Source organism: Pteronotus mesoamericanus, unplaced genomic scaffold (genome assembly GCF_021234165.1).
Source record: "Pteronotus mesoamericanus isolate MK-2021 breed Mesoamerican mustached bat unplaced genomic scaffold, CSHL_Meso_final contig_20, whole genome shotgun sequence".
NCBI classification, from domain to species: Eukaryota; Metazoa; Chordata; class Mammalia; order Chiroptera; family Mormoopidae; genus Pteronotus; species Pteronotus mesoamericanus.
Window position 1 is genome coordinate 92,760,234 of NW_026555085.1, and position 11,825 is coordinate 92,772,058.

The 11,825-nt window shown below is 40.1% G+C and overlaps 1 pseudogene; it reads left to right on the forward strand.

Annotated features, from left to right (window-relative positions):
- The window catches only part of LOC129066939 (60S ribosomal protein L28-like), a 58,935-nt pseudogene extending 47,504 nt beyond the window's left edge, over positions 1–11,431 (forward strand).
- Positions 11,432–11,825: the final 394 nt, after the last annotated feature.

Sequence of the window (11,825 nt, forward strand, 5' to 3'; positions counted from 1 at the left end):
AAGCAAAAAATTCTATTATCATAAATATTGCTGCATGCTACTCATCTCCCTTCATTCCTCCTGTCCTTCCTTCCATTTCTACTCTTTCTTTTTTTCCCCTCTTTTTCTCTTTCTTCTTATGTTCCCATTCTTAAATTTTTTTCTTTGGACACTATGCAATTTCTCTCCACCACCTCTCAAAGACAAATTTCTAGAAAGAGTAGCCTATACAGGGTGGGACAAAAGTAGGTTTATCATTGTAATACAAATGTATAATACAATAATTAATGGATAATCATACACGAATAAACTCTGTGTTTCACAGACTCACAACTGTAAACCTACTTTTGTCCCACCCTGTATCCTCACTGTTTTCATTTTTTGCACCTCCTATTAACTCTCGAAGCCACAGAAATCTAGTTTTTCTCTTTAACAACCTATTAAAAAATTTTCACTAAAATCACAAATGATATTGCTCCTAATTAGGAAATCCAGTAGATGGCTCTGATTTCTAATTGGTCTTTTCTGCACAATTTGGACTTGTGGGTTATTTTCTCCATTGTAAACCTCTGTGTTTTTTTTTAAGTTCAGTGCTGCAAGTTGTCCTTACAGCTCACTAACCACTCCTCCTCTACCTCCCATTGATCAGTATTAAAGGAGGGTACCACGCTAGTTCCAAAGAAATGTGAGTGAGTATAGCCATGAGCTCTGCAAGGCGTGCACAGATACAAAGTTAGACCACAGTGTGAAGGCAAGCTCAAGACAATATGAGATGCCCCATGTTGTTAAAACAAAGAATTGATGAAGAGTACGGGTTGTAGTACCTCAGGAAGCATCATGGCCATACAGAATATGTATGGCATTTGAAGTTTGCAGAAGGCATTTGGGTCGTAGCACTAATAGTCATAGGACCTTGGGCAAGCTACTTGAGTCCAATGAACACTTACTGGGAATAGCAATATTCCCAGTAATCCTCATAGGATTGTCAAGAGAATTAAATTAAATTACTGGGAACAGCAATATTCCCAGTAATCCTCATAGGATTGTCAAGAGAATTAAAGAAAACAATTTAAGTCATTAAAGTCATTGTTTTTGTTGGTTGTAGTATGTGTTTCATGAATATGGGTTCATGTTCCGTGTTTCATACAGAAGGGGTGTCTTGAGAGACTTATAAATAATGAAGTTGTATTTGGATAAGCAGAAGAGGAAAGACATTTTAGGAGAGAGTTACAGAACGAGAAAGGACTAGAGAAGAGGATTACTCCTAGTGTGCTTGTGTGATTGCCTGGCACCCTAGGGAGGAAATTGTGTGCAGTAACTAAAGGGGGAATTTTTTGAACAGGTAGATTGTGGCCATAAAATTATTTTAGGGCAAAGACAAATGGTTTGACTACTTATTTTACATATATTAAGTATGTATATTTATTACATATGTCATATATTCCAACTTTGATTATTTTATTGCAAATACTATTCAAAATAATATCTTAGTTCTTGAACTTCACTGTCTTCTCCAAAACACAGGAATGAACAATAAACAAAACTGATAATTAAATTATGTGGTATATTAAGGGTGAAAAGTGTTATGGAGAAAAACAGGGTATCTGGGTTGAGAATGACAAGAGGGTGCAATTTTAAATAAAGTGTTCAGGAAAGGCCCCTCTGAGGAGGTGACATTGGGAAAAGACTTGAGTTAGAAATCTGTGGGCAGGTTTTCCAGGAAGAGGGAATAGCCATTGCAAAGTCCCTGAAGCAAGAGGGTTCCTGGCATGTCTGAGGAATGGCTAGGAGGTGGGGGCAGAGTTGGGGGATGGGCAGTGAAGGGCAGTAGACGATGAGATCAGAGGCTGAGTGGGACCAGCACACAGAGGGCCTGGTAGGACAACTGAGGATGATGCCGTTTAGCTATAATGTGCTGGGAAGCCACTGAGATCTTGAACAGCAGAGGGGCTGACATGATCGAACTTAATTGCTCCCAGGGCCACCCTGCTGCTGTGTGAAGGAGGAAGCTCTTGGGCTGCTTTCTCTCCTCCCGCCCTCATTCAAGCCTGAAGAGGCAGAGGGAGCTCTAAGAGAGGAGTGGGAGAACGAAGGAAAGACAGTGAACACCCTACCTGTACCTCCTCCCCACCATGGTCTGCTAACCCTGAGCTGAGAAGGAAAGTATCAGGTGCCTAGGTGGTTAGATGAGACTTTGGCTAATGTCAGAATGGTGCCCAGAAAAGGTATGGGACCTGGTGCGTTAGTTAGGGTTCTGCAAAGGAGCATACCAACAAGATAGATATAGTAGTAGCTATAGCTATCGATACCAATATAAAAGGAGATGTACTATAGGAGTTGGCTCATGGGATAATAGAGACCAAGAAGCCCTGCAATCTTTTGTCTGCCAGCTGATGAACCGGGAAGCTGATGGTCTAAATTCAGCTCAAGTCTAAGGGCCAGAGAACCAGGGATCTGCTGATGTAACCTCCAGTCCAAGGTCAAAGGCCTGAGAATCCAGGGGTCCACTGGCATAAAGTCCTTGAGTTTAAAAGCCCAAGAATCATGAGCTTTGATGTCCTAGGACAGGAAAAGATGACATTCCAGCTCAGGAAGAGAAAGAGAGACTTCACCCTTTCTCGGCCACTTTGTTCCATTTGGACCCCCACATTTCTGGTCCGACCCACCTTGGTGAGGGCGGATCTTCTTTACTCAGTCTATTGAATCAAATGCTAATCTCTGCCAGAAATGCCCTCACACGCATACCCAGAGGTAATGTTTACCAGCTCCCTGGGTATCTCTTAGAACAGTCAAGTGGGCACTAAAATTAACCATCAGACCCAAGAATTCATCTGGGTGCAAAGAAGAATAATCCAAAGAGTCTGCTGAAAGGCAGTGGTGTGAAAAACATCCGGTTCTTATTTCATTTCATCTATGTCAAGCCCTCCTCATCTGGTACATGAGTTATATATACTTATAAACCATTATGGACATGTAGTAATAACAAATTATACAATAAATATATTAAGTAGTCAGTCCTTTCCGATTATATATAAAAATATCCATAGAGATACCCCAAAAGATGGCAGTGCACTTCTCCAACTGGGGGAACATAGCAAAGGCAGGACCCCGAGTTGGGGCTGCCAATACCAACGGAATGCAGGTGGTCAGGGAGCGGTGGCGATGGAGAAATAGATGGCAACATGAAAGTGATGGCTACGATGCCTGACATTTCTATGGTAGAAAATATGGGACAGAGATAAAGAGCCAAGAGTTGAAGCTCTCGAGACCTGTCCCACATGGGAGGAGGTGGGGAGGAAGGTAAGAACATTCTGAGACCAATCGACTAGAAAAAAAAGAGCAGGGAAGAGAATGACAGGGATGGCCCAGATAGAAGGAGGAAGCAAGTTATCTGTGTTACAGACCAAAGGGGACTGGTCAAGCATAATGATGCTGGAGTGTTTGAGTACCGCCAAGGAGACTTATAAAAAGGGCTTTTTACTTACAGATCAGGCAGTAATGTTGTAAAATTGTAAAGGACAAAAGATAAAGGATCTAAGACAACTGACAGACTGTGGAACAGGTGTGTGAATTCCTAGCATAGTCATACATATAGTCATAAAAAGAACTGCTAAAAAATCAGTCATCTCGGTAAAAGCAAGATTGGGTGGAAATTTAAGAATATTCTAATCTGGCAGGTGATGAATAAAATCATCAGCAAAACCTTCTCCTGCTCAGTTCCTGGGATGCAGAGATGCTAAGTGGGTATGCTTTGCAAAACAGCAAGGTGATAATTTGAAGGCACTTGACTTTCTAAAAAAAAAATCTCTCTTCAAAATAAGTTTCTTCATTGCAGAAATAGTTCAAATTGGGAATCTTAATGGTCTCGTCATCTCTAGGTACATACTGGATGCAAAAAAAGCACCCTGCAATAGGAATTTCTGACACCCCTCTTTCTTGGTTGTTTTTACTTGGCTTTTACATTTGAGTGTCCTAACTTGAGGGGAGATGCCAGCATACCGCTTCCTTTCCCTTAGTGGCAGATGTATGAGTTGGATCTCAGGGAGATTAAGGCAAGGAATTTCTTTTTCCTGGAGAGACCTTGTATGGTATATGAGGACACTGGACGCTCAGTCAGTAGCTTCTGATCCCAGGGCTGTCACATAGAGCAGTGGACTTGGGAAAAGTCACCTAATGGTTTCAGCTCAGGATCCCAATTAATAATTGTGAGGTAAGTTGCTGTTTGATGGTCCAGGATATCTCCTTGAAAGACCTGCTTTTATGATGCTCTCATTATGCTGTTTGGAATAGTAGATTAGGAATAGCTGCTTAGATAGGAAATTTAGGAATGACTAACTAAAGGAACCCTGGACAATATACTGTGCAGTCAGCCAAATATGGATGCTAATATAGTAATAAAAAACAGGAAATTTTTTCTGTAAAATCAAGTCAAGAAATTACTTTGGGTTTTTAAAAATATGTTGTATCTTTTCATAATTTGATTGCAATGGCTGCTGCCACATCCTCAATATTACATGATACCATGCTTGTTTTGTATAATATTGTAAAATTTATAAATTGCTTTCACTCAGACTATTTCATCTGATTCTCAGAATGACACTCTCCAATTGGGAATGTTGGTTTTATTAGGGCTACTTCACAGCTAAAATTCAGAGAGTCTAAGTTGGTCAAAGTTATGCCGCAAAACATGACAGGTGAGCATTTTTAACACTGGCCTCTCTGAATCCAGAGTCCATGATCTTTGCACTGCATCACACTTCCTTGCAAATAAAGTGGACTTGTCTTGCAGGAACTGTTCTTCTTCTGACTGTAGCATAGGAGTCATCCCAGGCAAATAGGCTGGTGATCTTAGGGAGGGATGTCTGGAGGCACCTGTTCGAAGCCCTAGACGACTGCCAGCTCTGTGTCCAAAGGTGTGGCAGCTGGCAGTGGGAACCCAGCCATGGGGACTGGGCTGTAGAAGGAGGTCCTAGATGCTTAGACCCAGGGTTGCTATGCTGTGTGGCTTCCACTGGCTCCTTCAGATCTGTTCTCCATCTTCTATACCATACTCTACGCTCCTAGAAGCCCACCGGCATGAGCAGAATCAAAAGGCTTGCCTAACGTCTGGCATGCTGTTGCCTTTTGCCAATGGGAAGCACCAGCATGAAATCTGAGGGTAGAAGAAGAGTGAAGTGGAAGCATCTATTCCCAGCTCCCTCCCTGTGAGACTGCAACTGGCCTTCCCCACTCGTTCCTATTACCACTCCTTCAGCCCCTTCTGACCTAGGCCCAGGTGCTTCACTTTCTTATATTTTCTCTACACCTTGCTCATACACTTACAAATGGGCCGCTATTGAATGCCTCATATTACCCAATTGGAGTGTACTTTGTTTCCTGATATACCCCTAACCGGTCATACCTGACCCCAGAAGGGTGGGGTTATAGGCAGGAACAAATGCCTAGATTTAGGCACATGAGCAAGACAGGGTCCTTGCTATTGGAATTGAAATTAGAGTGAAGACCTAGAAGCAGGAAGATGGCGCCAAGCATGCTCTGCTGCACAGGCTTTCTGGTCTTGCAGGGGACAAGATTCCTCACAGGCGCTATGGGTTGGAAGTGCAAGAAAGGCGGTGACAGAATCTATGGAGACCTATAGCCATGGACCAAGCAGACAGAGTGGCTGGATGTCTGTGTCCTTCCTTTTAGCAGAGACTGACTTGCTGTTCATTGAAGCCAATCTTCCTTCCTCCTGGGCACATGGATTCTGATCCCAAATGCCTGAGTTCTGGCCAAAAGAATGTGGGTCAAGGAATATACCAATTGCTAAAACCACCCTCAGTATCCTCCACCTTTGCTAGCTGTATTTAAGAGCACTGTATGCCACAATGATATCCATCATCCACTCATTCATTTCTTCATTCATTCATTCATTTACTCCCTGAGACAGACCTGCAGGTAGAGCCTCTTTAAGTAGCTTGTTCACCTGGCCTTTTATAAAGCTGGTTCGTGACCAAGGAGGTGGTAAACCATTGCAACATCCCTTTAAGACACAGAATTAGACGACATTCTTATGGTACTTCAGCTGTACTTCCTGCAATGGCTGTAGTGTAAAGCACTGTGCATTAGGCCCCATTTTTTATCCTTTTCCCTTCAAAAATGATGTTCACTTTTATTGAGTACTCACTCTGCAGTGGGTGCTTGTGAAAACTTATGCTGTTATAAGTACAAAGATATAGGCTTATAACTAAGTTAAGGCTCTAAGTAATTTAAGCCACATTCAGCAGTTAGACAGTCTGAATCTTCTTATTAATATACAGGGAGTGGTTGCTGATAATAGACACATTATCATAAGCCCAGAAGTAACTTGGCGGTGCATGCAGGGGAATGGGAAAAATATGAGAAAGTTCCAAGGAATTCTCCTGATATTTTTTCATAGAAAAGCAAAACTATCAGGAGAATTCCTGATTTTTTTTTTTTTTAGTGTTTTTATCCTAAGAAGATCCTTAAAAGCAGACACAGGCATGCTCTGGGTATGTAAGTGCAGGAGATATTTCCCAGAATCTCTTCCTCTGACGTCCTTTCATCTACATGTTATCTCAGTTGTCCAATGACTCCTGTGATTGGCTTCAAATCTCTTTAACTACAGTTTTTGATGCCCCAAGATAATTGGTAAAGAAAGGGGGAAATGATTATACCTCATGAGCAGCAACATTCATAGATACTAATTACAAAGTGTAATTTTTTTTTAATTAAATTCCTTTTGAATGGGGGTTGCACAGAGAACATTTTGTTGATAGCCACAAGAAGATTTAAATACTTTTGTCCTGTGGGAGAAAACCAACCCTGGTGCTGGGATCTGAATCTGGGTGCACACTGGAAAATGCTGCTTCCAGGGGGCCCTGGTTCCTGCAACCCCTTTTCTGGAGGGGTGGGGGACAGAGGCGAGGTGGTGGGGACACGCACAGGCACAGGCAAAAGCTGCCGCGTCCTCGTTCCCTCATACATGAAATTTTATTACAGATACTGTGGCCCATCAAATGCATTGTTGGATGGAAGTGTCACATGTTCCTTCACAGATGTTATTTCCGATTAAGCCACAGGCAGCAGGATGAGGATGTGACATGCATTTTCCTCTTCACTTGGTAGCATCCCATCTCCCAGCAGTCATTTGCAAAGCAACATTACTTGCATAACAATTGAGCCAATCTGATATTTTAGGTTATGATGTCAAGATATATTATACTGCAGCCTACTGACTTAAAAAACAACCAAAGACAGAAAGTGATTAGGGCCAAGTTGGGATTGAAAAGTACCTAAGGGGATGTCATTTGTTATGAGAATCTTAAAAGCTTCTAATGACCTGTTACTCCCAAGAATAACTGCTACAGTGTCTATTGAATTTATTTTTTGCTAAACAAGGTTCCCATTTAATGATATCTTCTTCTGTGGCCTAAGACCCACAAAAATGTATTTTGTTTTTTTCTGAATGAAATACTTGATCAACAATTCATCATGCAGACATCATCTATGCTTCTGTCACTATGTTTCATATTATATATTAAATGTATTTATGAATTCTTCTGCTAAGATTATTATCTGTTTAAGAATATTTGACAGGCTATATCTTAGAGGCCAAGTGTCATCTTTGCTCTTTTATATATTTTTTATATTCTCAAACGAAAGATGTTGTCCCTGAACATTTTCATGGCGCAGAATGCATTGAGCAAAGCATAGAATTAAGGTCAACCTCCTGAAAATAACAGCAGGGATTGTCGTCGAGTCACAGTGTTTTTTTAGGGTAAGAAATCCTATGAACAATCTTACCTCCCTCCTTCATCTATGACAGCAGAGGCCTTGTTTGTTTATGCATGGCTGTATCTCCAGGTCCAAAACAGTTATCCGGTAAATATCTATTGGATGGATGGATGGATGGATGGATGGATAGATGGATGGATGGACGGATGGATGGGGCTGAAGTTGTCCTTTTTCTGTGAGCATAGGCTTAAGTCCAGCTGTTTTGAATTACTGAGCTTTACAAACATTTACTGGAAGTCAGTGTCCTGCTGTTTATGTGAGAATGTGAAAGTGCAGAGGTCTAATGAGCGCTTAGGAGAATGATGCTGCTTCCCATTAAATGAAGCCTATTTATTGGGGGCTTAGAAAATGAGTTAAAATTTGAAATTGCTTTTCCCAAAATGGTCGTGGTCTTTCAAATTAAAGGGTCACCCTGGAAATTGAATAATAAATAAAAACGTAGAAAAGTTCCTGAATCTGATTCAACGATGGAAGAGTCCTTTTTCTGGTGGGCGTGTTCACAAGGATGGAAATGAACACAAAGGCAAATGTGGCAGCCACTGCGAAATGCCTTTGGGTGTGAGTTTCTGGAAGGACAAATCACTTCCACACAGACTTGACTATACAAATCGGTCGGCTCAACCCCAAGGAAGGCTAAGAATAGGGCTGGGAAGTAGCAATAATGAATTATTCTGCTGGGTTTATTAATATTTGGGCAGAAAAGGATGGATTCATTTTAGAGTTAGGCATCATTTTAACATGCACATTATAGGTGATGGCTTTTTTTTTTTTTTAGCAGAAATAAATGTAGCTCTCCCCTAACGGGAGCAATTTCCCTTCATATTTCTTGCAGCTCTTGTCCCATGAGGCGACAGATGAGTATGTGATAGCAATACTGATTCCAGTGCTGAGACGCCATCTGATCCACCGGGAGAGCTGGTAGATTCAAATCAATGTCAGCCCGTGCCTTCTGGGCAGCCGTCTTTCAGTGCAGGATTTGCTCTGTGGATCAGAAAAACAGCTGGTGACTTGCAATATGTTATACAAAAGACCTTTTAAATGTTTTGTTGTTTCCAGCTATGATGTAGTGTGAGTCACTTCAAATATTTTTTTTATTTGTGCAACTGTTCGATGGAGCAAAATCCTGTTAAGCAACTGGTAAAAATGCAATATCAACTTAAACCAATGTCTGCAGAATTCAGAGGCTGAGAAGTGGCTGGGAATAAGCCCCTGCTGCATATACATTATTTTAATATAAAAGTTTTATCCAAGGAAAGTACTTTTTGGAAATCCAGTCCCAAAATTGCCTATAAAACACAGCATATGCTAAAACAAATAATCCTTGTGGGTTACTGAAAATTTTAGGGAAACAGAAACTATCACACAGACATGTTGTTAAGTTTCAGGATAGAGCTATTGATTTCCAGTGTATGTTGTTTGCATATGGCAGAATTGAGGGGTCTGTCTTTGTTTTGGGTCAAGTTTTTTCCCCATAATAATAATAATGTATAATAATTATTATACATGTATAATAATTCCCATGAATACAAAAAAGCATATTTCTGTTTTTGGGAAGTACTCAATGACAACCCTAGAAACTAAACTTCTTTCTCTCACTTAATTCTTTTTGGTTTTATCTTTTTTTATGTTGGGATTGGTGGGGTTTTTTCTTGCATGAGCTTTCTTTCTCAATTTAAAAAAAAAACAACTTTATTTCCTGCTTTGTAATCTGGGTTTATGGCCATAATTGGGGTCCCTAGTGCAGAAATACTGTGTATGTCTAGATAAAGAGGCACATAGGATGCCAGCACGGCTTTTTGAAGATCTAGACTGACTAAAAGAGAAAGGATTAGAAATTCTCTAAGTGTTTAATAGATTTTGTAGTCAATTAATGGATACTTACTATCAAATTGGTATCCCAAATCTGATGTGATTACTCAAATTTCAACACCAAACCATCAAAGCTGCCAATGCCAAAATGATGATCTTGGTGAATCAATTTGGTGCCTATTTAGTTTCCAAAGTGTTTTCCATAGCTCTCTACTGAATACTTTGAAAAAAATAACTAAATGAATGTCAGCCATCCCACATGTCTCTGTATATGGAGAACTATGTGAAGTACTACCATGTTCATTATTTCTAGTATGTGCTAAGACTGTGGTCTTATTAAAGAGGACTCTCTACATTTGACTGCAAGCATAATTATCATTTGGTATTCAGAGTGTGAAGAGTTGTGATTGATTGATTGATGGTTGATTTGGCTATGCTTCAGGCCTTGTCAACATAGATAAAATATCTCACTGAGTTCATTCATCTCGTATAGCTATTTTTATATGGACTTAATATTTTATCAATACTAATGTCCACCCTACACAGTGGCCTCTGAATAAGTAACAAAGCAATTTCTTGAGGAAAATGAGATTTAAAGGAAGATAAAGAATACTAGACCAAAAGAGCATTTCCCAAAATGTGTCCTGGAACACTAATTCTTGGAGAAATTAATAGGTTTGGGGGTAAAAAAATGAGTAACCTAGTTATATAAGCCATTATTATATTTTCCTTACTTTTGGATTCATCAGAACTTTTAATATACTGTGAACACTGTAAATCTCAGAAAATTAGATCTAATATGCAGTGCTCCTCTAACTTGTTTAATGAAATGTCTTCTCTGCATCCAATCCCCTAATTTTTTTTTCAAAGATTATTTTATAAAGCAACCTTTTGTGATGCTTGCTTGGAAAGTACAGACCTAACTGTTATACTGTAATAATAGATAAATATTATTTATAAATAAAACTAAGTACCAGTTGGAAAAACTGGACATTCACATGCAAAATAATGAATCTAGATACAGATCTTACACGCTTTACAAAAGTGTACTCAAAATAGATGACGAATGTAAATGTAAAATACAAAAATATGAAACTCCTAGGAGATTACAAAGAAGAAAATCTAGACGACCTTGGGTTTGGTGATAACTTTTTAGATAGAACCTCAAAGGCATGATCAATGAAAGAAATAATTTACATGGTGAGCTTCATTAAAATTAAAAATCTCTGTTCTGCAAAAGATTTGTCAAGTAAATGAAAAGATAAGCCACTGATTGGAAGAGAATATTTGTAAAAGATATACCTGATAGAAACTGTTATCCAAAATATAAAAAGAACTCTTAAAATTCAACAAGTAAAAAGAACTAGATTTAAAAATAAGCCAAAGACCTTAAGAGATACTTCATCAGCCACCGTGAGAGGAGCTCCCGCTGGATCTGCCCACCTACAATGGCTGGTCATCTGGAACTGCTCCAGCTTCATGATCAAGAGGAACAAGCAGAGATACAGCACCAAGCCCAGTATTCTGAAGACCTGCAACTCCTTTCACTACAATTGGGCTGATTCACTGCAAGACAGTGGGCAAGGAGCCAGCAGCCAATGGGTAAAGATGTGATGGTCATCATAAAGTGGAGATCTGGCCAACAAAAGCTAGCCACCTCCTACATACGGACTACCATCAATAACAACACCCAGGCCACACCACGCAACATCCGGCGCATGATCTGCAAGAACAAGTACCTCCCAGATCTGTGCATGGCTACCATCCACAGGGCCAGCACCATCCTGAGCAACCAGAGCCTATGATGGTGAAGAGGAAGCAGGCCACCCCACCAAAAAGCTCATGAGCACCCACCTGCCCCCAAAGCAATAAAGGTATCAGCCAAATTTCTTTTTAAAAAATAATGAGTTATGTCATCAAAGAAGATACACAGATGGCCAATAAGCACATGAAAAGATGCCCCATAGGAATCTTTTTAATAAAATTAAAACAATGAAATGCCACTATACACCTCTTAGAGGGGCCAAATGCAGAGCACTGACACCACCAAACACTGGGGAGGATGTAGAGCAGCCGGAACTCTCAGTCATTGCTGGTGGGAGGCAAAATGGTTCAGCCACCTTGGAAGGCGGTTTGGCGGTTTCTTATAAAATTAAACATACTCTTAACGTGGGGAACCCAAAGAAATGAAATTTATTTATTAAAAATTGTGTATTTATTCTTATGTGTTTAAACTTCAG